Consider the following 24,080-nt stretch of genomic DNA (forward strand, 5'->3'; position numbering starts at 1 on the left):
ATTGAATTTTAAAGCAAAATTTTCAGTGCCTGCTTTTTTTCTTAAACTGATTTGTGGTTGTCAGGTTTTTATTTGAAGAGCAACAAATGTAGTTTTCTGTATGCATACAGAAAAGTCAGTCAAAAATTTTAAATAGACGAGTGCTGAAATGCCTGATTTGATATTTGTTCTGCTTTGATGGGGTTAAATTAAGCACTGTATTTTTCTCTGATGGTGTCTTCATTTCTTTTTCCTTACACTTTAGCAACAGCAGAGAAGGATCCAGGTGATTACTATTTGTGTGTATGCATGATTGTACCATTGCTTTCAGTGTATTATATTTAAGTTAATTTAGTTTATTAATTTATTTAAACAATCCCAGCATTTGGACCAGAACACAATAAAATATTACAATTAAAGTTGTGCTTGGAGTATAGTCCATGCATTGTTTGCCTATAGTGAAACATACATATGATGTGTATTATTTATTAACAATCTAGATAATTGTAAAATTCTGTAATTTCTGGAGTTTGACATAGTTTAGAGGATACCATTTTCATCACATTCTTCAAACAGAACATTTTGTTTAATTTGAAAAATATTCACAGAGGAATTAATTAATGGCTTCTTTGGGTTTTTTTAATTGACTAAATTTATAATTAAAGGGACATTGTCAAATTACTTGAGACCCAAACTTTAGGTTCTTTGAGTATAAGCTTTTATGAAACATAATGGGCTAAATCCTGAATTTGGCCCTCTGTTTTTACTCAGGTTTTACTCCATTGAAGGTAATAGAAGATGTCCTGAGTAAGGACCTTAATGTTTGGCCCAATGTAAATGTAATTGTTTCCAATAAATCTTTAAGAAATAGGGGGAAAGATTAGTGGCAAAAAATAGTTTAAATGGAAAATATTCTCTTACATTGTTTGCAGTTGAAACATGACAATATCTTTCTAATGTATGAGAATCAGAAAGTGAAACTTATTAAAAACTACAGTGAAATTGACTATCTTATTTTCATTGGTCCATGTGAACTCTCTATATACTGGTATTTTCTGCCGTGTCCATTACCACCCCAATGGGTGCTCCATGGAGTCTTCTGCTTTCCACTTTGCCCAGTTTGTTTGTTTGGTGTATGCGCACGTGCACACGCGTGCACACACACACACTGCATGCCCTAAAAATGGTCAGATTGGATTAGCTTAATCTCCTTTCGAAGCTAGTTCCACCGTCAAATGCTCTCAGTAAAATAGCTAAGACGCCTTATTTCTGTCTCACATTTCATTCGGATCTTTGTAAACTGCATTGTTACGGAGGAGAGCAGCTGTCTTGAGAGGTCACAGATGGAGATGTGGTTGCTGATATACCAGGGTCCTGACCTATTGATGGCTTTTAAGATCAGGACCAGGAACTTGAACTAGCAACAGAAATCTTGCTCAGTCACTCTCCTGTTGGGAAGGGAGAAAGGCCATGATTATTACCTAGATAAAGTGGTGGAATAAAAATGTTTGTTAAATCTTCAGTGTTCACTCCTAGTCTAAAAATGAGGCTCAGTGCATGTCTGGGTAGGAGTATGGTGCTGCCAACTCTTGCGATTTTATCATGAATCTTGTGTATTCTGCATTTTTTTCTTAAAGGTCCAGCTCCTAGAGTTATGCAGTTTTGTTCTAATCCAGTTTTCATTTAAAAAAAAAAAAAAGTAAAATTTCTAGTGCTCATGGCTACAGAGAAAGGCTTGAAAATACAAACCATAAAGGTTCAAAACCACCAGAAGGGAAATAAAGAGAACCCAGAATGTGTATTTTAAAAAAAATCAAAAATGGTAAACTGAACTCATGATTTTTGGGGGCCTCAGTCATGGTTTTTTGAATACTTAGGGTTGGCAATATTGGGTGTGGGCTTGCCTATGAGGAAAACATGGCTACCCTGACGTACCAAAGAACAGATGCTATGGTAATCGTAGTTCTATTTATGTGGACAATAATGTCCCCAAGCATGATTAATCTTGGGGATTCTGGCAGCATGATGAACAGTGTGTCTGTCTGTTCCTCTAAGAACTCAGGAGAGTCCTCCTCTGGACTGAAGCCCCTTGGTGTCTTAGGTTTCTCTGCCTTGCAGACCACATTTTGTTTCTGGATTGGGGCATCTGAGACTGAAGTGGAACAGGACTGATGTTTTGCCTCCCTTTGTCTTTCTCTATGTCTGCACCGGTGCACGTATTCAAGTACAGGACTGTGTACATGCTCACACATGCTTCCCAAACCCATTCCAAGTGTCTACATTATGCTGTGCTGCACATGGATATAACACTGTGTACACATGTATACATGTGTCCACATTGCTGCTGCTGTTACTTGTCTCAAGAGACCAGGTTATAGGTGGTTGGGCCTAATGGTCGGAGCAGGAGTCAGGCCTAATGGTTGGAGTCTGAATGGCAGAGCCAAGGATCGAAACAGAGTTGGAGCTGAGGGTCAGAACCAGATTACCTGGAGTCAGGGAAGGCAGAAGCAGGGCTGGTTCCCAGACAGGACTGGAACAAGGCCGGGACAGGGCAGGATCTAGGCTGGAATGAGGCTGGGTGAGTGCAGGAGCAAGGCAGGAGCAGGGCTTGGCGTGAGCGGAGCACAGGGAGGCAGAGAATCTGCTGGCGTGTGCGTTGAGCAGCCACTCATCCTCTGCAACTGTTGGGCTTAAGAACAAGCTAACTGACTGCCTTAGCCAATCAGGTGGTTGTGCTGTAGCCTAGCAGTGCTTATTGGCTGCCTGACAACTAGGCAAGTGCATCTGCAGGTCCTCATTCCTGAAAATATGACATTAGCACTACCATTTTGGGCAGTATCCTAGAGTTTTGTGTCTCAGAGGGAGACACTCTAGGAACCGCTTTACTGTGTACTGTTGGTACTGTCCCCTGCCGTCACACATTTGCTGATGGCAGTTCCTGATCACGTTGCCCCTCACTGTTATTCCCTGCCAAACTGGGTGGAAGATATGCAGCAATGGCATGATGATTTGGTTCTGCTCCTGCTCTGTATTGTGGGACAAATAGTTATGCAGTAGAGTAGGCACTTGGTGAGGTATTGGATGGAATTTGGGCAGAACTTTCTGGCAAGTCGAAGATGGCTGACCTTGAGAGTCAATGACAATTTATTCAGCTTACATGGTGTAGCTATAGTGAATGCTGGTATTACCATAGTGTACCTTTGGGTGTACTGTCATTTCTGGTTCAGAAGAAGCAGCACCGTGTGGTGGAGTCAGATTGTTTTGGAAACCTGGGATGACCAGCAGTGGCTTCAAAACTTCCCAGTGAGGAAGCAGATTTTCATGGAACTATGTGAAGCACTTGCACCAAACCTCCAGCACCAGAACACTCGATTCAGGAAAGACATGCCGGTCCAGAAGTGGGTGGCTATTGCCCGGTGGAAGCTGGCAACACCAGACAGCTGTGGGTCCATTGCAAACCACTTTGGGGCAGGAAAATCCATCATTGGGGTTGTGGTTGTTCATGTTTGCAAGGCAATTAGCACTGTGATCTAGCCAGGGATGGTTACCATAAAAAAAGTTCCAGAAATAATAGCTGGGTTTGAGAATATGAAGTTTCCAAACTCTGTGTGGACCATTGGTGGCACCCACATCCCAATAATTTGCCCACCACAAGGGGCAAGTGAGTATGTGAACCAAAAACATTACTATTCACTCATTTTACAAGGCTTGGTGGACCACAGAGGCAGATTCATGGATACCAACATGGGAAACACTGGAAAGGTTCGTGATACCAAGGTGCTGAGGAGATTAGGATTGTACTTCAAAAAGGAAAGAAGGGACTTTATATTGTTCTGCACGGTTTGTCTGTGCCCACTGTTATTTTGAGGGACCCTGCATACCTACTTCTAACTTGGCTCACGAAACCATACCCTGACATCAATGACTCTGGAAAAAGATATTCAGTTACAAGCTCAGTGGTTGAAGAATGGTCATGGAATATGCATATGGTAGACTGAAATCTTGTTGGCGATGCCTAGAAACCAATCTGGATGCCAGATTGGCAAATCCTGCTTATATAATTGTCGCTTGCTGTGCACGCCATAACATTTGTGAGGGTAAAGGAAAGTGCTTCCATTCTGAGTATGCTCAGGATGAGTCTGGATTACAAACTCTGTATAGGCAGTCGGATCTCACCCACATACCTGGTGGTTCTGGCTCCCAGTCAGCAAGGAAAATCCAGGATGACATATGTGCACACATCTTGAAACAGCAGAGAGGCAGAGGATAACATTTGCCTGTGCCAAGGGACATCGTCACACCTTGTACAGCTGCTGGAAATGCACATGAGGGAACATTGACAGATACTTGTGGAACTACATAGCTTTGTAAAGGTTTTGTTCCCTTGTGTGGGATTTGCGGGGTGGGCACTTGGCAAGGTTCAGGGACTCCTATAGGCTCATAATTCCTCTCCTGGATGCGAGGGAGGTGATCTCTCTGTGAGGGGTTTTGTGTCTCAGTGGATGGAGACGTCTTGGGAGTCCTGCAGGCTCCATGTTCTCCTTGTGGTCACTTGTCTTGAAAGCGGGTCCTCTGACTCAGCAGCACCCTGGGCAGCACCTGGAGGAGGAGGAGGAGGAGAAAGTGATGGTGGTTCATGGACAGGTGCAGTGGCCCTGGTAGCAGGTGAGCCCCAAACCCTTTTGGCCACCAGTTCTGTGAGCATCTCCATTAGGGCATGCTCCTGTTCTCTGTGGTGTGCCTCTTGCTCCAGGAACTGGTTCATCCATGTCTCTTCCTGCTAAAGAGTCCGCTTCTCCCATGCTCTGAGGAATTCAAACTGTTCATAGTTTCTCTTGTCCATCCTTATGAGCAACTCTTCCAGGGTCCTTCTCCGTCTGCTTCTGCTGTCTCTGGGGTGCTGCTCCTGCCCTCCTAGTGGAATTGTGTCCCTTGTGGGAGCTGAAGTCCCTGCCAGTTTAAAGAGAAGGATAGCTTTTTTTTTTCCTTTGGAAGAAGCTGAAAAAAAACCCCAACAGAACATAACTTTGCTAAGGCCTCAATTTTGATATTTTTCAGCATTCCAGGAATGCAACTGTTAGACTATCCTTGGTTCTCAGGCAATGATTGCATCCTATGAGGATGGAGCAGGGTATACTAATGGTAAGATACATTTACTACTATTTTTAAAAATGTTAAATTTTCATAGAGTCTCAAAGAGGGTGTAAGCTGGGTGGGGACATTTCCTTCCAGGGGCTGTTATTAGTTAGCAATTTCTGTTTTAAAGACTGGCTAACATTTGGAGAATATAGCAGTTTTCAAGGTACAAGAAAAGCAAAGAGAGGTGGCTTTCCAATCCTGAGAAGAGATCCAGCAGTCATTGCCAGAGATGTTTCTGCTAATGGTCATCTTGCTATATATTGCTGAATGGGCAGCTGTGAAGGTGGACCAAGCAGATTTGCACTGCCATTTAACTTCAAGACCCAGCTGAAGGTTCTGCTACACCAGAAATTTGCTGAAATATGCTTACAGGAGTGGGAGGCAATTCAACTGGAAATAGACTCTATTCTCATCTAGCATATGAAGTTTCCATGCAAAGGGAGATATGAACCATGAACACTGTCCACCTACCTCCAACCCTCGGCATCACCTGAAAATCCTGCCCCTGTGCCTGTCTAACAACAGTGAAATAGAGAAAGAAAGAGAGACACCCCAACTTTATTTGGTTCCCTGAAGTTTGAGATCAGCACAAGCCCCTCGCCTCTCCATTGCAAAGAGACACCACACTGTGTTTATCCAACTGCCAGACTGGTTCCTCTCCCACCTGACTCGTGCAGCAGGGCTTGGTGTGGCAAGGGGGCCAGACGCCGGGGACGGACATGGGTAATTGTGTAATTATGTAATCTTCCAAGGGAGAAAGGACTGCTGTGAGTAACTTTTCCTCAGACAACCAGTGTTCCCTTCCCCTTCCCGAACTTAAGCCTCCCTCCACCTCAACCCTCACTCCCCCATTCCGTGCGGCTCTTGTTTGTAAGGGGACAGTAATATTGGGGGAAGGGAGAGGCACTGAAACTGTAATCCTCCAAGGGACAAAGACAACTGGGACTAACTTTAGACAACCAACTATAAGTTTTCTGCAGCTGTCCCATCCCCAGCCTGGACCTTTCTAGCCTTCCACCTCTCTTCCCCCAGTGCATGTGGACACTCGCCATCACTGCCTGACTGCTGGCTGAGAAATGCACAGACACCAGGGCACAATGATTTTTCATTAACAATTTGTTTTTAAGACATAGCTTCAGCCAAATGCATAATAGTGGCTCATAGGAAACCAATAAAACCATTGCTTTATAGCTGTGTCTTGCTTGCGGACCATTTTGGGATCGAGCGGCACAGGGGCAGGATAGAGGGGGGAAACTCAGTGGAGTCTGGTAAGGGGATGGGAGTGGCAATGCCATGGCTTCAGCACTGCAGTTCAAACTCTCAGAAACATAGCAATGCACGACATATTACCCAGAGAGGAAAAGTGCACAGTACTTCAAATGCCCTGGATCTTAAAATCAGGAATTTAGCACCAGAGCAAGAGGAGATATTGGTGGGGGGGAATTGTAACTTACCCGTCTTGATTCCAGTTGCTACTGTGGCTTGGGGGCCTCCTTGGGTTTGTCAGGGGTCTTTCTCAACTGGCTGCTGTGGGTAGAGGTGCAGAATCACATGCTCCTCATCCTCTGGCTCTTCAGGGCATTCTCCATGGTCCCTGCTGCCTCCTCACCCTGGCCCTCATCGGCATCGTGTTGGACATTGAGGTCAGCAGGGTTCAGGAGGGAATCACGAGCCACTTCAGGCTCTGTACTGGGAGCCTCTGACAGCACCGGATCAAGCTCTTCATAGAAGGGGTGTGTACGACAAGCCCTCCTGGTGCGACCATTGGAGTCTTTTGCTCTCCTATACAGGAGCCTCGTGCTTGATGTGTTCCCGGCACTGGGCCAGAGTCCACTGTATACCCACCTTCTCCAGCCTCCATGAAATTTCCCAATACAGCTGTGTTCCACCACTGCAGGCAAAGTTGTGGAGGACAATGTATTCTGACTACAACTTCATCAGCACCCGTGTGTGGTCTATGGGCCAGATGGCTGCTGTTGGAGCAGGATTCTTGTTCACCTGTAATGATCTGTAAAGAGTGCAGTGGAAATCTGTTTTGATGTGGTCAGTGCAGCTTGCTCCTACTGGTGACGGGGGGGAGGAACCTTCATAGATTGGCTAAGGGTCAGGAAGAAAAGGGTTCAGTGCACTTTAGAAATGGGGATAGAGGACTATTGAAACTTGAGACACATTACACACCGCTTAGCCCCATCCACACTGAAAACTGGCATGGGTACGGGCTGTGCCACACCCCTCAGGTATGCTAGCTCACTCGCCCTGTGCTGGCCTTCAGACATGTGCTTCTGGGGTTTAGGTGTGGACGATAGGGGAGTTATGGTACGGGAATGGGCATGTGTATAGCCACTGTGTACCTTTTGTTTTGGTTAGTTCTAGAATCAATCTTAGTTTGTGTTGTACTGAGTAGCCTGTTGGAACTAGCTGGACTAGAACATGTTTGAAGTGTCATTAAATCATGTCTCAGTGATGCAGACAAGTTTGGGTGTTCTGTCTAAAATCAGATGATGTTCAGTGCTGGATTTATTGACAGCTGATCTCACATTCATCAGCAGATGGTTGTGTCTGCAATTTGCGAGGGAGGGAGGTCTTCAGGTTCCACTCTCTTGAAGGTTCCTGTTCTCCATCAGCATAGCAGCTCTCTTGGGTGCCTTATGGTCAGGGAGTTGGCAATATGGACTGTGAAAGAGAAGTGTTGGAGCATTAGTGTGTTTGACTAGTGGCCTGATGTATGTGAGGGCATTTTCTGTGTGCATGTGTGCCTTTTGGTGACTTTTTATTACATATATGTTACAGTACCTAGCACAATAGAACCTTGATCCTTGGAGCCTTGAGGTACCACTGCAATATCAATTATATCAGCAACAGTGTGGGGGTTGCCTTGGTGATGTTCCCAGGATGAGGTCACATTCCATTTGAGAAGAAGGCTCAGATGGTGATGGAAGGCTGTGTGAAGATGACTCTGGCTGGGGCTTCCTCTTGATGCTAGTGATGGAGTGAGGAAGAAAGCTGCTATGAAGTTCTCCCTTCCCTCGGGGAGTAGAAGTTTCTGTAGTGAGTAAACAAACAGCATACTGTATATGGTGAAAATTAAATTAGATTTTAAAATTCTTTCAATTTTTATACTGTACACACCAGTTCTACATCCATGGTATGCCCAAAATTCCCATTGACTTCTGTGGAAATTTTGAGTTCCCAGGAGATGCAAGATCTTTTCTTCAAGTTGTTGTTACAAACAAGTAAGGATGTGTATGTGTGTGTGTGTACACATTATATATTATACATACCTCTATTTTATAATTATATTTTATAACATATAATGTGTATGTTTGTACACACACACACGTACAAAGATTTCCTTACCTCTTTGTAACAGCAACTTTATGTATATATATAAAAATATATATAAAAAATATGTACGGTTATTACTGACCAACTGATTTCTAATTTTAAGTGAGGAATATAGAAAAATAGTACAAATAATTAAAAGAACTGAGCAGCCTGCAGCACAATAACAGTGGTGACAAGTTACACATAGTAGTTATATGATTAGAATGTGTTTATAGAGTGAATCCTTATGCCTTTGTTTTACTCCTCTTTGCTGTACACCATTATGGTGTATGTTGTTTGTTTTAAAGCCATATTTTCTTATGTGCACCACAGACGTACTGCTCTTACTTCTTATTCCTGCAAACCATTGATATGAGCAATGTAAAATGATGAAACGGAGGGAATGGAGAATAGTACAGGAATTGACTGAAATGATATGGTGCGTTTGTTATTTTTGTGTTTATCCCTCACTTTGGGTTTTTTTGCACACTTTAAAATAAGTCCATTATCATCCAGCTAAGTCTTAGAGGATAGTGAATCTGTTCTTTGGATGCACTGGCAAGTGAATATATTGTGGAACGGATATGAATAAAGCCCTTTGCTCACAGTGAGAAAAGAGTGATGCACAATGTTAGAAAGATCAATATTTTATTTTTCTGTTATATTTATAATTTAAATGCATAATTAAATTCACTTTTTTACAAAAAGGGTAGCTGTAAATAAATCAGACAATTCACAGGAATGGGTAAAATGACAATAAATACATTGTGAGGAAAAAGCTTTTGGATCCCGTGAAACACTTTTATCCAATGAAAATCACAAAAGGTCCTGAAAAAGATGCAAATACTAATGGATCTTGCGTATCTTAATTCTAGATAGACAAATAGGGCTTGCTCCTATTGTAGTGAATGACCAAACTGCTGTTCACTTCAATGAAAACATGACTGGACCCATAATGTGTATTGGATGTATCCATAACATTGTATCTGACATTGTAGCTGAAGACAAGGGAAGACTATCTCTTAGTAATTATCACTGACCTCTTAACTTATGCAATAGATTTTGTATATAGGATCTCGAAATGAAAAGGTGTCCTGAATAAAAGGTATACAGAGGTGAACATGCAAATTCTTTGTGTTGTGAGACTCTTTTCTCAGCAGTGTGGTTGCCAGGTTCCCAGGTCTAACCCCCAAGTGCTCTCATTTCCATAGTGTCTCAGTTGAACTAAATTCAGAGTGCTTTCCCAGAAGACCATAGTTAGGTTTTTGTTTTTTTGTTTTGTTTTGTCTTTTTAATGGAAGATGTGGTGTAAGCTGAATTTACATAGACAGGATTTGTTTGCAGTCTAGATGACATTTTGCTTAGCTCTCCTATGTTGTTGGATTATACAGAAAACTCTGAATAAAAATGAACATTTACAATAGCCAATATACCATGGAACTTACTTATACCATATGCCATTCTTTACAGCATGGGCTGCTGAAATTCTCATAGCTGTAGATACTCTGTTTAGGCAATATAATTGCCATATTATAGTGAAAATAGCAGCAACCTCCATATTAAGGTTTTCTAACACTTCTCATTATAATTTTTTCTTCCAACCATTTTAAGGGCTCTAATGCCTCCATGGTTTGCAGCAGAGACTTAACATTTTGCTGAGAGATGGTCCTGGGATCAAACACACATTTTGCAATCCCCATGAAAATGTCATGTTTATGCACAAGCGGCCTTAATTCTGGGCTATCCTAACTTTTGAGTACTTGACTTTTTGCAACCGTAAAAACATTCTTCTAATGTAGCTTTTTTGTATGTAAATGTATATTTCTGAGGTAATTTTATGAATTGTCATATTAATAACCAGTAATATTTGGTATATAACTTGATATAAATTCTCTGTGTAGTAATAAACATATCTTTTTGATTAAGGTCTGAGGTATTAGATGAGTTTACTGTACTAGTTCATAAACAGGGAGCCCACTCCAATGAACAGTGTGTGGAAATGTGATCTTCTCCATTGCCTTTTTCCTCCCTTTCAACTGCCATGCTGCTTAGGAAGAAGATGACCCCACTCACACACAATGAATAATGTTTTATTTACATTGTACTTATAATAAAGCAACCATTCATCACTTGCCCCATTTATTCTCCCTCCTCAGAAATGAATATTTTTGCCCATAAAGTTATTTAAAACAGGACTAGATTACAGGTAATAGACTCTACCCCCTAAACCACAGCTGCTCTTTCTGACTCAGAGGCTGGATAGGAGCTTTTAAAGTTAATTTTTTTAATAAATTACTCACCATTTGGAGTTGGGGAGGCTTAGCCTTTCTTATGAATGCTACAAGGGTTGAGGATGTGGGACTAAGTTTCAAATGGTTGGGAAGCTGAAGGGGCCATATTTGTTGTGGGTATATGGATGTTTCTTGAGGGTGCAGGAGCCAATCAGACTGCAGAGATTTCCATGAAGTCTAGTTCTTTTATTCATTATATAAATTGGATCTGCCAATCGGATACCATTGTGATGGATGTGCTATAAGAACCTGAAGAGAATAAACTAGAAGAAAATCATACCAAAGGCTCCTGTAGACTTTGCAGCTGTTCAAAAACATACCATATATATCACGCACATATTACTCTTCAGCCAGTCAAAGTGCTGAGGTCTGAAGTAAGTGTGAACCCCATGCTATAGTGGGTCAGTAACGGAACAGCCTGTGTCTGCTTAATTTGAAATAAATTCACAGGTAATATATCATTAGAAACAAGTTTTCTAAAGGAAGGGAAACATGTAAATGCCCTCAAAGCTCACAAGGATCTATCTGAGGAAAAACAAGAACACTACAAACATTATTGAAATTGAGGAGGCAAGTAGAGAGTCACTTATGCATGTGGTGAGAGGGCTTCATGGTGATTTAAAGCTCTCGGTGCATGTTCATTTCACTGAATGAACAAAGAAAAATCAGTGACCTGCACAATCACATAACATCGTGTTGTTGGACTCTGATTACTATGCAACTAAATGAAAATCAAATGAGAACATAATAAAACACTCTGATCCTCAGCTTATTCATATGGATCTACTGTTTTCTATGTTTATTTACACAGGGATTTATTCCATTGAAGTAAAATATTCTGTAGCCACCAGTGGAACAAAAGATTGACCCAGAACTAATCATTTAATTCTTTTTCCCGTTTGAAGAGAAATTAAATTATAAAAGGAGAAAATTATAGAGCAGTAGTATCAGTATTGCCAACCTCAAGCATTCAAAATTAGCTTAAAAATTATGGGATTTTAAAAAATAATACATTTTGTATTCTTTTTTTATTTACCTTCCAGTTTTTGAATCTTCATGGTTCACATTTTGAAGTTTTTTCTTCAAAATCATGAGGCCTAGGAACTTTTTTTTAATTGGGAACTGAGATCCTCATGATTTGCATGTGACTCCAGGAGCTGGGCTCTAAAGAAACAATGATAATTAAGTTTTTAATAGAATGTTTTAAGATCCTTGATTTACAAAACCTATTTAACTCCTAAGTAATAGTTATGGAGTCACTGGTTACAGCTCCATAGTTAAGGTTAAGTTCCGTTTTTCTTTAAAGCAGGAATTCATCCTCTTTGTTTTGTAAGGAAAATGTAGTGTATCCTTCTTAGATGAATAGTCCTTACTCTTTCAGTACAGAATTAATTTTTTGAGAATGTACAAGAAAATCCATCAATTAGTTTGCGTTAAAACTAATTTAAAATTGGGTCCTTTAAGAAATTCAGCATCTATAGCAGTTTTTACTTGGTTCCAAATGATCTTAACAATTAAATAACAGAGACACTTCAGACTTTCCAGATAGTTAAAATTAAATGAAGTTTTTTGAATAAACTATATTTGAAGAAATTAGGCTGAGATTAAGCTAAGATATTAATGATTGTGATGTCTAATTCTATAGGCTACAGACAGGCTCAGGTAACTCTTAAATGCAGACATTGTGACATCAGAGGTAACCCAAACAATTGCCATCTTTCCTACATGTGCATGCACAGTTGTGTTGGTTGTAGTGATTCTGAGAGAGAGACTTAACACATGAGTGAAGAGTTCTCATTGATAGATGATTTGGCCTAGCTGTCACTGCTTTATAAAGAGTCTGTGGCTGCATAACAGCTTGGGCATCAGTGTTTCAAAGGCTCCCCGTGGCACTGCTGTCATGGCTCCGCTGTTCATTGATGCAACACAACCACGAGAACTGAGGAAGAATCACAAGGGGAGCCCTTCACATAGTTCCAGTCTCACTAACACAGCTCTCTAAACAAATGAGTCAATTGCGTACCAGATTCAACAGTCTGTTTCAGCTACTCTGGCAATGCAAAGCAGCTGTAAACCCATTTTAAGTGGACAGTGGGCTCTGGCTGCCTTGTGCTGCTCTAATATACCAGTGACTCTACCCTTAAAAGTTATTTATAAAAACAGATTTAAGATGGAGAATCCATGTCATTAAAATTGTTAGATATATTGCATGGTAATGTTATTTTTGGGGTTTAGAATTGTTTAGTATTTGTGGATGGTATTTTTATTAATTTCTAAAAACTAAGGACATTCCTAGACAAAAAACTATGTGAAGATGTAGTTAAGTTTGAGAGGACATACCACTGACTTATGGAAAGAAATAAACAGCTAAGGTTCCCAAAATAACCTTAACTCTGCCCTGTAGGGACATCATGCAATAAACATACAATTTTTATATCTTGCAGTCTGAGATTAGATAAAACTGATTTTAACACTATTTGAGTTTTTTCATATTTCCTCTTCTCCCCCCCCCCCCACCCCCCCATGTGGCATCACTAGTTTTTTGTTAGGGAATATTATTAGAATACAAAATGGTAAAGATGTTAAACTGGAAAAGGTTCATGCCTATGGTAAACATATTTCCCTAAAGATATCCCAACAAGAAATGATTTATGTTTAATTCACAGTAATTATTTTATTTCAGTTTATTTTAAATGCTCCTGTCTGTAGTTCCATAATCCTAGAATATCTGTAGCACATAACTGACATTTAAATTAATTTTTTAATTAGGAAAATTTATTTTTTCAGCCTCTTGACAATTCCATTGGAGGTGGGCTATGTTGGGATTTTTGAAGACTCAAAATGTCTCTCCAACAAGGTTTTATAGTGTTGTGTAACAATGGACAAGTTACTTCCTCCATCTGTTCCTCTGTTTCCTACCCAGCCCTTTCTGTCATGTATTTAAATTGTAAGCTCTTCAGGGAAAGGACTGTTTCATACTACTTGTTTGAACAGGGCCTAACACCACGCGTCCCCAGTCTTGGTTGTGACCTCAAGACCATTACTATAAAATACAAAATAAATATCTGTTGCTTGGTCTTCATCTGTCTGAGGTGTCACGTACTGTTTATCTTATGAATTAGTTAGTTGCTATGTTAAATTATTCCTTTTCATTGAAAACTATAGGAGGAAAAAACAAATTCACATAGCTTAAGATATCCCCTTTTAATATGGTATAATTTTTTTGACAGTAGGTGGAGGTAGGGGCTGCCTGAAACACAGACTGCTTTTTAAGTAGGCACATCCCAGCCTAATATGAGTCACCGGTAACGCTGGCGAAAGGAACCCATCTTAGGGTTTTGTATTGCCACTTATCACTGTACTATCTGAGTGTGAGTCCCAGTTCCCTGATTTAATCAACAAACGATGCTCCTTTCTCTTTTGATCTAGTGGCATTCCATGGAGTTCATATCCTTTGAGACTTTTCACTCCTATATGACATCCTGATACATACATCTGCAAAACATATAAAAAGAAAAAAAAAGAGAGAAAATAATGTAAAATGATACATTGTGTAATATAATCTTAGTCATGGCTGCTTTATGGACAAAAACAGCCCTCCAAATGATTGAAATAACATTTTTTTTCACTGAATAATTTCTGATATAAACTAAGCATTTTCTTCACATAAGGTGGTTGTGATACACACACATGAAAATCCTCTTGAAGAAGCCTATAAAGCAGGCGAGCACTACTTGGAAGAGGCAAGCAGAAGTGGCAAACGGGAATTTTGGAGGGCATAGCTGTAGATCCTGTGTTTGGAAGTAGAGGAACTTGGCAAGTTATGTGTTTCATGCTTCTGGTTGTTCTCTGTGAAGGTCGTGTGGCTAGGCTGTGGGCCCCTGAACAGGCTAGCCGAGACAGGTCTGTTTGTTAGTGTCTCAGTAAGGCCCCCATGGCTCTGTGACCAGGCCTGGTGTTTGAGTTTCTGAGCACATGGTTAATCCCTTCCTAACAAGGGGATTGAGCTGAGTAGTGAGGCTTAGTATTTGTTAGCTGCCAGGTGAGCTCCTGAATTGGTGCATAGGAGCTACAAATGGGGTTTTCTGAGGGAGCTGGCAGAAGGGACCATGGTGTCTTATTTTAGGTGTTGTCCTACACCAGGCAGCAGATATGAATAACAAGAAACAAACTTCTTTGGCCTGCTTTAGATGTGCTATATTTTCCTTTCTGCCCAAAGATAGAAGAAAGTTCTGGTGCACAAAATGCTAATTGGTAGCCAGACTGAAGGAGAAGATACACAGTACTTAAAGAATACCTGGTCAAAAGGGGTCACAGAACCAGCAAATACAATTTCTGGGTTACTAATCAGAGTTCTTTTGAGACCTGCTTGCAGGACAAGTGTGTGGGGGCGGGAGGGCAGACAGAATTGATGAAGGCCTGGTGGGAGCAAGAATTGATGTGAAGGAGGGAGTCAGGCAGATGTGATGTCACTTTCATTTCTGTAGAAAGTGAATGGCCCCTCCACACACCTTTTTCAGATCACTTTAAGCACTGAAGATACATGCTGTGAAAGCACAAGTTTCAGCACCTCAGTCTACAGCATCCAAGAAAACAAAGACTTCTTAGACAATCACATTTTGAAATCATTGCCACTAATGCCACAAAGGGAAGGATTGCTGATGGGAGAACCGGAGAGAGTAGAAACTGAAGAACTGGACTGGCAATTTGTGACCAAGAGGGAAAAGAGAGCCAGGAGGCATTCAACCTGGCTAGAAGGATCAAATTATCAGATACTGAGCAAGTCGACTACCAGGGGGCACCAGTCTCTGGGGAAACAGAACAGAAAGCCATGGGCAACATACCTGATGGACATCTTTGTGGTATGAAGCAAGCAGCTACCAAGACAGGTTCTTCAACCTTCCTAGGAAGGCCAACAATTGTCATCAGCAACTTCACATTAAGAAACATGGACAGAGAATTCAGCAACTGGCACAAGAACAACAGTCTCTCTGGATGGATGGGATTATGAAAGTATCTGGCCGGTTTCCACAGGTGATGATCCACATTGGAACCAATGACTCAGCATCACCTAGACTTACAGAGAGAATAGAAGACTTCAGAGATTTTGAAAGGGAACTGAAGAAGAGGAAATTCCAAGTGACCCTCTCTGAGATCCTTCTGGTCCCATAAGCAGGAGAAGGGAGAATACTGTAAATGAACCCTTGGCTGTGCCACTGGTGTGAAGTTGAAGATTTTGGTTTTGTGGAACATTGGGTTTCATCCAGGTGGGAGTCGGGGATGTACAAATGGGAGGCCTGCATCTCACAGGTATAGGGGTAAACTTCTCAGTGAAGACTAAGTGGAGCAGCCAAGAGGGAGTCTAAAAATGCAGGGGAGGGTGCATGTCACAAACAAATTGAACTGATCTGACAATGAATGTGAAGAGAAGAAATGATTCATGTACTTATATACCAATACTAGAAGTCTGGGTAACAAGCAAGAGAAATTGGAGATTCTTATTGATTAGAAGAAACTTAATATAATTGACGTTACTAAAACCTAGTGTGACAATTTGCATGATTGGAATATTAAAAACACTGGTTATAACCTGTTCAGGAAGGATAGAGCCAGGTAGAAGAGGTCAAGGGTGGAACTCTACAGTGAAAACACCATTATCTGTTTTAGAGTTGTGGATAATTCAGAACCATAGGATCTTGAATGCACGTGAATTGATGTGCTAACTAGCAAAGCCCAGGAGGGAGTACTGGTTGGGAGCATCTGTTACAGACCACCAAATCAAATGAGAGAATAGGATGAACTACCTGGGAAGAAAGAAAATTTGTTTTGTTATTGGGGATTTCAGTTTGGGAGACATTTACTGTAGGTCTCATGCAACCAGCAGTAAAACATCATTAGAGTTTCTAAAAATTATAGATGATTTTCTAACACAGGAGGTATTGCACTCAACACAATGAAATTTCTATTTTGGACCTCATTGTGATGAAAAAGGTGAATTAATCACTGGACCAGTGACTGTGAACTGATTCATGGGCAAACAGAGGATAGTGCCGACCAGTAGTATACATACTTGGTCCTTAAAAAGGACAGTCGGGGCTGTGGTGTGGGTGGCCTAGCGTTGGGCATGGGCCAAGGAATCAGGGCAGAAAGCCAGGAGATAAGAGTCAAGTGACCAATTGGAGGGCTGGACCAAGAGAGAGGTGTCAGGAGGCAGGCAGAGTCAGGGTATCAGGAGGTCAGGATCAGGTGACAGTACCAGAGGGCAGGAACCAGAAGGCAGCTACCAAGAGTCAGGCTAGGTCAGGATCAGAATGCAGGAACAGGTAAACCCCAGTGTTGCTGTCCATGACAGGGTGGAGCCCAGTTATTTAGATAGCTTCCTGTTTCCTCTTCTGGCTGAAATAGGGCTGTGGCCCCAGAAGGAGTCTTGGAGCTCTCCCAGTCAGAGAATACGGGCGAGGCTTGTGTCCCAGTTGGGCTTCCTGGGCCATGGTCCAGCTCCTGTCTGTGAGCTGCCAGGTGGAGGATTGGAGTGTAATGACTTCCATGACGCCCACAAATTCAGGCTCAAGGCCAGCAGGGCCTGACAGACACACAGATTGGTGGTGTGGTAAATAATGATGCATGCAGGGCAGTCATACAGAGCGATCTGGATTGCTTGGTAAGCTGGGTGTGTTCAAACAAAATGTGTTTTTATACAGCCAAATGCCGTGTTATACATCTAGGAACAAAGAATGCAGGCCATACATCCAAAATGGAAAACAGTGGTAGGGGTGTAATAGTGGGAAGAAACTGAGTTCCCAGTGCAATACTTGGATGTATAAATGGGGGAATAGTGAGTAGGATTAGGGAAGTGATTTTTACCTCTGTATATTACATTGATGAAACCAATAGTAGAATCCTGTGTCCAGTTCTGATGTCCACATTTTTAAAGGATGTTGAAAAATTGGAGAGATGGCAGAATAGAGCCACAAAAATTATTTGAAGGCTGGAGAAAATGCCTTTCAGTGGGAGACTTAAAGAACTTAATCTACTTAGCTTATCGAAAAGAAGTTTTAGTAGTGACTTGTTTACATTGGAAAAGTGCCTTCATAGGAAGAAAATACCAGATTCTAAATGGCTCTTTAATTTAGCAGAGAAAGACATAACAAGCACTAATGACTGGAAGCTGACACTAGACAAATTCGAATTAGAAATTAGGCACAATTTTTTAACAGTGAGGGTGATTAACCACTCAGAGACACAGCTAAGGGAATTGGTGGGGTCTCCATATATTGATATCTTCAAATCAAAACTCGATGCCTTTCAGGAAGATATGCTTTAACTAAATACAAGTTATGCTTTAATGAAATAGAAGTAAGATCTTGGGCTCAATACAGGGGTAACTGGGTGAAATTTAAAAACCTGTGATATACAGGAAGTCACACTAGATGATCTAATGGTCCCTTCTGGCCTTAAACTCTCTGAATCTATGAAGTAGTCATCTTTTCATTTCAAAACCTTGAGATTAGTCAGTTTACTTAGCTCAGTTAGCAATGTCGGATTGTTTTCTTGATACCATATGTGACTCACTGATAATACATACTTGAGATGTCATCCATTACTTCCAAGCCTTTTTTCTTCGGTGAGAAAGTGAAGTAGAAAACATGATTGATGGCTTTTGCTGTTTGTTTACTAAAAGATGTCAACAGGTATACTTACTGACTTGCAGGAGCTTGTTTCCTGCAGTGTGTTGTTAATCTGAGCAGTGTAAATGTATCTTCACAAACACCTTTACCATTTGAGAGGAGAAGAAACATAGTGAAGACTGACAGAACAGATTTCCATTTTTTTGTGTGGTGATTTTTGTGTTTGGTTGCTTTACAATGGTTATAAATATTCACAAACAAAGAGCAGAATATTTTTCCAATATTCCTGACGTATTGGAGCTTCCAAATAACAGCTGATTGTACAAATAAGGCCCATATCAAAAATGAAGAGGTGTGTTCCCTTTGCTTGGGGGAAAAGCCTTTAAAATTTGGCTTATTTGTTTTCTAATGCAGTGGTTTTCAACCTTTCCAGATGACTGTACCCCTTTCAGGAGTCTGATTTGTCTTGCATATCCCAAGTTTCACCTCACTTAAAAGCTACTTGCTTACAAAATCAGACATCAACATACAAAAGTGTCACAGCACACTTAGTGAAAAATTGCTTTCTTATTTTTACCATATCATTATCAAATAAATCAATTGGAATATACCGTATATACTCGATCATAAGCCAGTTTGTTTTTAAGGTGACCCCCCCCAAGATGGATAAGTAAAAATGGAAAATTTTTATAACCCGTTCATAAGCCGACCCTATAATTCCAGGGGTCAGCAAACTTTGGCTCCCAGGCCATCAGGATAAACCGCCGGGGGCCAACATGGTTTGTTTACCTCGAGCATCCGCAGGCACGGAGGTAAACCTAAGTAAACAAAGTGTCCCGGCGTGCCAGCTGCTTCCCTGACGGGCCAGGACAGCAACTGGTGGAAAAATTTTTTGAGGGGGAGAAGCTGGGTGTCGGGAGTAACCCCTGTGACCACCCCCCACATGACCTCACCCCTAGCCCGAGACACCCCCCCACACATTCTGCCCTTCCCACCTTAGCTGGGGAGGGCCGGAGAGGATGTCTCTGGCCTGGCTGGAGCTGCTCCGGCAGGCTGGGCAGCGCAGCCGCAGCATGTTCCAGCAGGCTGGGCCGGGTGGCATGGCCGCAGCGTGCTCCGGCACCCGGGCGGCGCGGCCACAGCCTGCTCTGGGGGGCGGGGCCGAGTGGCGTGGCCACAGCCTGCCAGCCCCGGAGCTGCAGCTGCTTCGGAGGCTGGGGGGAGAGCAGCGTGGCCAGAAGTGGAGAGACTCTGGCCCCGCCTCTTCCCTTCTGGCTGTGCTGGCTGTGCTGCCTCTCCTTGCCCCCTCTGTTGGGGGGAGGGGCTGTGTCCCACCTCTCCCTCTCTATACCCGTTCGTAAGCCGACCCCCTTCTCTGATGCTTCCCAAAAAAATTTGGCTTATGAACGAGTATATACGGTAAATATTGTACTTACATTTCAGCGTATAGTATATAGAGCAGTACAAACAAGTCATTGTATTGTTCTGACTTCGCTAGTGCTTTTTATGTAGCTTGTTGTAAAACTAGGCAAATATCTAGATGAGTTGATGTACCCCATGGAAGACCTCTGCGTGCCCCCATGGATATGCATACCCTTGACTGGGAACCACTGTTCTCTACTAACTAAAGACAGGTAACCTCAGAAAGGTGCATATCCGATCAATTTGGGAAGAGAATAATTAGGCATGGGGACGGAAGAGTGGTTTGTCCGGCAATATTTACAAAGGGGAAGGTGCCTTCTTTAGATGAACCAAAGCAGGTTGTTATGGTAATAGTACTTAGCATAGAGTTTTACATGAATGAGTTAAGTATTAACATTTGTATGTACAGTTCTGGAAAAAAAGTAATGTGACTGCTATGGTTCACTTACATTTTGTAGGTGTCATTGTTTTAACTACAATATTTATGTCGAGGCCTCAGTCAGGATTGAAACCCCATTGTGCTAAGCATAGTTTGTGTTTGTACTGTGCTTCATGCAATGGGGTTTCAGTCCTGATTAAGGTTTTTTAATATAAATATTAAGTAGTTAAAATAATAATATCTACGTAATGTAAGTGAATGGTAGACATGTATCACATTCCTTTTTTAGAACTGTACATAAAAATGTTAACACCCCACTCATATTCATGTTAAGGGCATGAAGAATTTAGCCTTTCATAAAACCATAGACAAGATGTGGAGTGTAATCCTGGCCCTATAGAAGACAGTGGCAAAACTTATATTACTGCAACATGGCCAGGATCTCACCCATTGTCACTGCCCCAGGGACTTTACAATCTATGACAATTATTGTGTTATGTTAGGGCAGAATCAAACTGGTCTGTACGCTTGTTATTAAGAATTATTGTTATAAAAGGTCTGTGTGCAGAATGAATGTTAAGGCTGTGACAATTGTTCGTGTGTCCTTACTTAGTAATTTCCATTCTTTTTAATATTTAGTACCACACAGGAGCATTAACTTTACAGGTCATTAAGGACATATTATTTATGTTAGACCTAACACAGTAAGTTGTAACAATCATGTTATTTTCCAGGAATGAGGGTACCAACAGAAAAGATTGTGAGCATAATGACATACAGGTCTTGTTATTTTTTATTACTATTATTTTATATGTGTATTCAGTTTAGATTAAGTAGCTTTTCATTCTTTGTAAATCATTGGTGGTCAGGTGAAGTAATCAATAGGAGATCAGGAATGGAAGTCAATTGTATAAACATTTGTACCTGTCTTTACTATAAGGGAGAAGAATTATTATGATAACATGTTAGAAACCGTGCATTTCATCTGCATTCTGTTTCCATATTTGGACATATATGTCATTTTATATGTTTGTTTCTACATACAGACTTAGCTCTAGTGTGCTGCAAGGATTATTTTTGGGTTCTGTAAACCCAGTTTAAATCAGTGGTATATTTTTATACTAGAGAAGGTTAAATTAATGTATGAGTGAATAGAGTAAAATTATTTTTGCTCCAGTAATGCTAAGCTGTCCACTAAGCAGTACTTCTCAGAAGTTGTTCCAGATCCTTGTAATCAATGCAGCACTTCAGATTATTACTCCATAAACTCATTTGTTTCTTTTTGGGCCATATTGTCCTATTTCGTAGAGAAAGAGGTAGAAGGCAGCAAGTTCTATGTAAGACTCAGCAGTTTATTGAATAACATTTCCTCTGAATCATCATGTTGAAAGAGGTGGGGCAGGCAGGCCGGGTTTGAACTTCTATGGGCACATCCCCATGAAACCTGCAGATGTCACAAGATTAGTCTAGATCTTGGGGCATACACTGAGACCAGAAAGGCCAGGGGGTCCTAACTGGACGTGCTCACCTTGTGACATTAAAAGGAAATTTGGTGGGAGGCAATCTACCCTCTCAACAAGAGAAAGTTGGTGGAACCAACTGTATATGACTCAGATTACAGTACTGTCCTTGGGGCCCATTCAGTTCCTACCAGGTAACTCTGGCCTCATTAACACTGCAAGATGGCCTTGGGTATCTGGCCCATCTGTTGAACTAGATAGGGTTTCCTTGCAAAAGCTAGGTTAGTGACAAAGAAATTCAGGGACCATCATGTTTAGAGTGTGACTTAGTATTGTTTCACATGGGGGTGGAATAGAATTCTATTTAAAAATACTGTTGACTGGGTGGAGCCCTCTATCTGGTTGCTTGTGTTCCTGTCCGGTGAGGAATGGAAGGGTTTGTTTGATGGTTGTAGATGCCTCTATTTATCATTAACCATTGCCTAATATTTCTGTTTCCCTATATGCCATTTCAATTTTCTTGACTGGACAACAGTGTTAAGTTACTCATGTTTGCCCCCTATGGTGTACAATTGACGTATGTAGTGGGATGTTAATGGCTCTGGTTCACAGCTCTTAGCTTTGGAGTGATGGCTCCTTTGAGTTCTAAGGAGTACTTCTTGCAGCAGTGTCTGTTCCAGTGGGTAGTCCTTGCCAAGAATCAGGATGATAGTGATAGACATGGGAATGGTTCATAGATTAATAGATGTTAAGGCCAGAAGAGAGCATTGTGATCACCGAGTCTGATCTCCTGCATAACACAGGCCATAGGACTTCTTGCCTCATGAACTTTGCACATAGTCAGGAATCCTGGCAGCCAGGTAATTATTAGCCCTACAGATAATTCTTGACTGACTGTTTGGATGGGGAGCACACCCCTGAGATGGCCCATTTTTCATGAAGTCAGGGTCCTGATTGGGTGTAGTAGTCTGTACCCCATGGAGGACCCAAAATATTTCAAACTGTCAGTCACTGTGCCCCAATAGGATTTAGATCATGGGGACAGGCCTCAGTGTTGAAATCCCAGCAGACATTAGCAGTGGGGAATGTAGTCTGTTTAAACTGCAATTAATTAGTAGTCGTTGCAAAAACATATTTGCCTGTTGTGTAAGTTGTGCATGGATAGTACTTTTTTTTACAGTGAACCATAAATACATGGTTACTGCACACTGCAGCACACTCATGGAGAATTGGGCCAAAATTGTATCTTGCGTCAAGGTAGTGTATTTCAATCTTCCACTTTGTTCAGTATTAAGAGGCTTAGATTGGAGATGAAGTACAATAAATTAACAGTTAATGTTGCCTGAGTATTTCCATTCTATGGGTCTTTTTCCACTGCTTTTAACTTTATCAGACTTTAACCTTTGAAGCAGAAAAATGGCAGCCTTTTTTAAGTTTGAGGACTGTAGGGGAAAATATCACTTTCCCTTGTTAAAATGGTTGTAAAGAGCTCTAGTGTCCTTGTGTTTTGGGGTAGACACAAGAGATTTAGCAGGGGCATATGCCTTTCCATTGTCTGAAGAGATGTTTTGATTTGGCAGAGTTGTAAGTGTTTAAAAAATACTTTGTGTACACAAGCTAGTTGTTTTTTTTTTATATATAGACAACAAAGTCTTGTTGGTTGGTTGGTGGACAGTTTTTTTCTTATCAGTCTACCATTGTTCTGTAGCAATGTACATACATAAGAAAGAAACTTAGGTAGCATTTTCCATCTGTGAAGATATATATGAAATTTCACTCATATGATGTCTGAACATGTGTATGGAATGAGGCAGGGCTCTAAAATGCTTGTGGAGTTCTCATCTTGTGTTACCTCCTTCAGAAAACTTCCAGAAACCCACCTGCTCTGTGACCTATTCTATTTATAATGCATTGCTTTATATTTGAATCGTATTGTACTGCGTTGTTTCCATCCCACATCTTTAAGGTTGTTAGCCCTTAAGGGCAAGGACTTAGTTAACTGTCTCAGTGCAATTAATACACTAAAAAATAATTTCTTATTCCTGGTGAAGATAGTGATATAGTCTGGTCAATATGTTTATTCTTATTGTATTAACTTTTTCTTCAAATTGATTGTTAATTGTTCCTGTCTGCCTAGATTTAGTCTGATGGATATTATATTTGAAACTAAACTGAGTTTAATTGCACCTTTAAAGATTTAGTAATATTTATTCCACCTTTACGTTCTTTGCTGGGGGGGGGGGGTTTAATTCCATTCTGCAAAGTAACTTATCCTAGTTTCATGTGTATTTTTTTTTCATTTATACTTGTTTTCTTTCATGTGTAGTTTTTATTGGGTACCTTGCAATCCTATTATAGCATCTTTTATTTCATAGTGCTAGTTTTCACTGCAGTGCAGAAAAGAACCTTCTGCTTCAAAGAACGTTATTGAGGGGTGGAAGCGGTGGTAGTGGAATCA

General features: G+C 41.1%; 1 protein-coding gene across 2 annotated transcripts in view; it reads left to right on the forward strand.

Moving 5' to 3' along the window:
* Nucleotides 1-24,080, forward strand: part of CADPS2 (calcium dependent secretion activator 2) — a 557,199-nt gene that overhangs the window by 432,381 nt on the left and 100,738 nt on the right. The gene's annotated exons all lie outside the window — the stretch shown is intronic.

The sequence above is a fragment of the Terrapene carolina genome, unplaced genomic scaffold (genome assembly GCF_002925995.2).
Source record: "Terrapene carolina triunguis isolate 2854851 unplaced genomic scaffold, T_m_triunguis-2.0 Scaffold68, whole genome shotgun sequence".
Lineage (NCBI taxonomy): Eukaryota > Metazoa > Chordata > Testudines > Emydidae > Terrapene > Terrapene triunguis.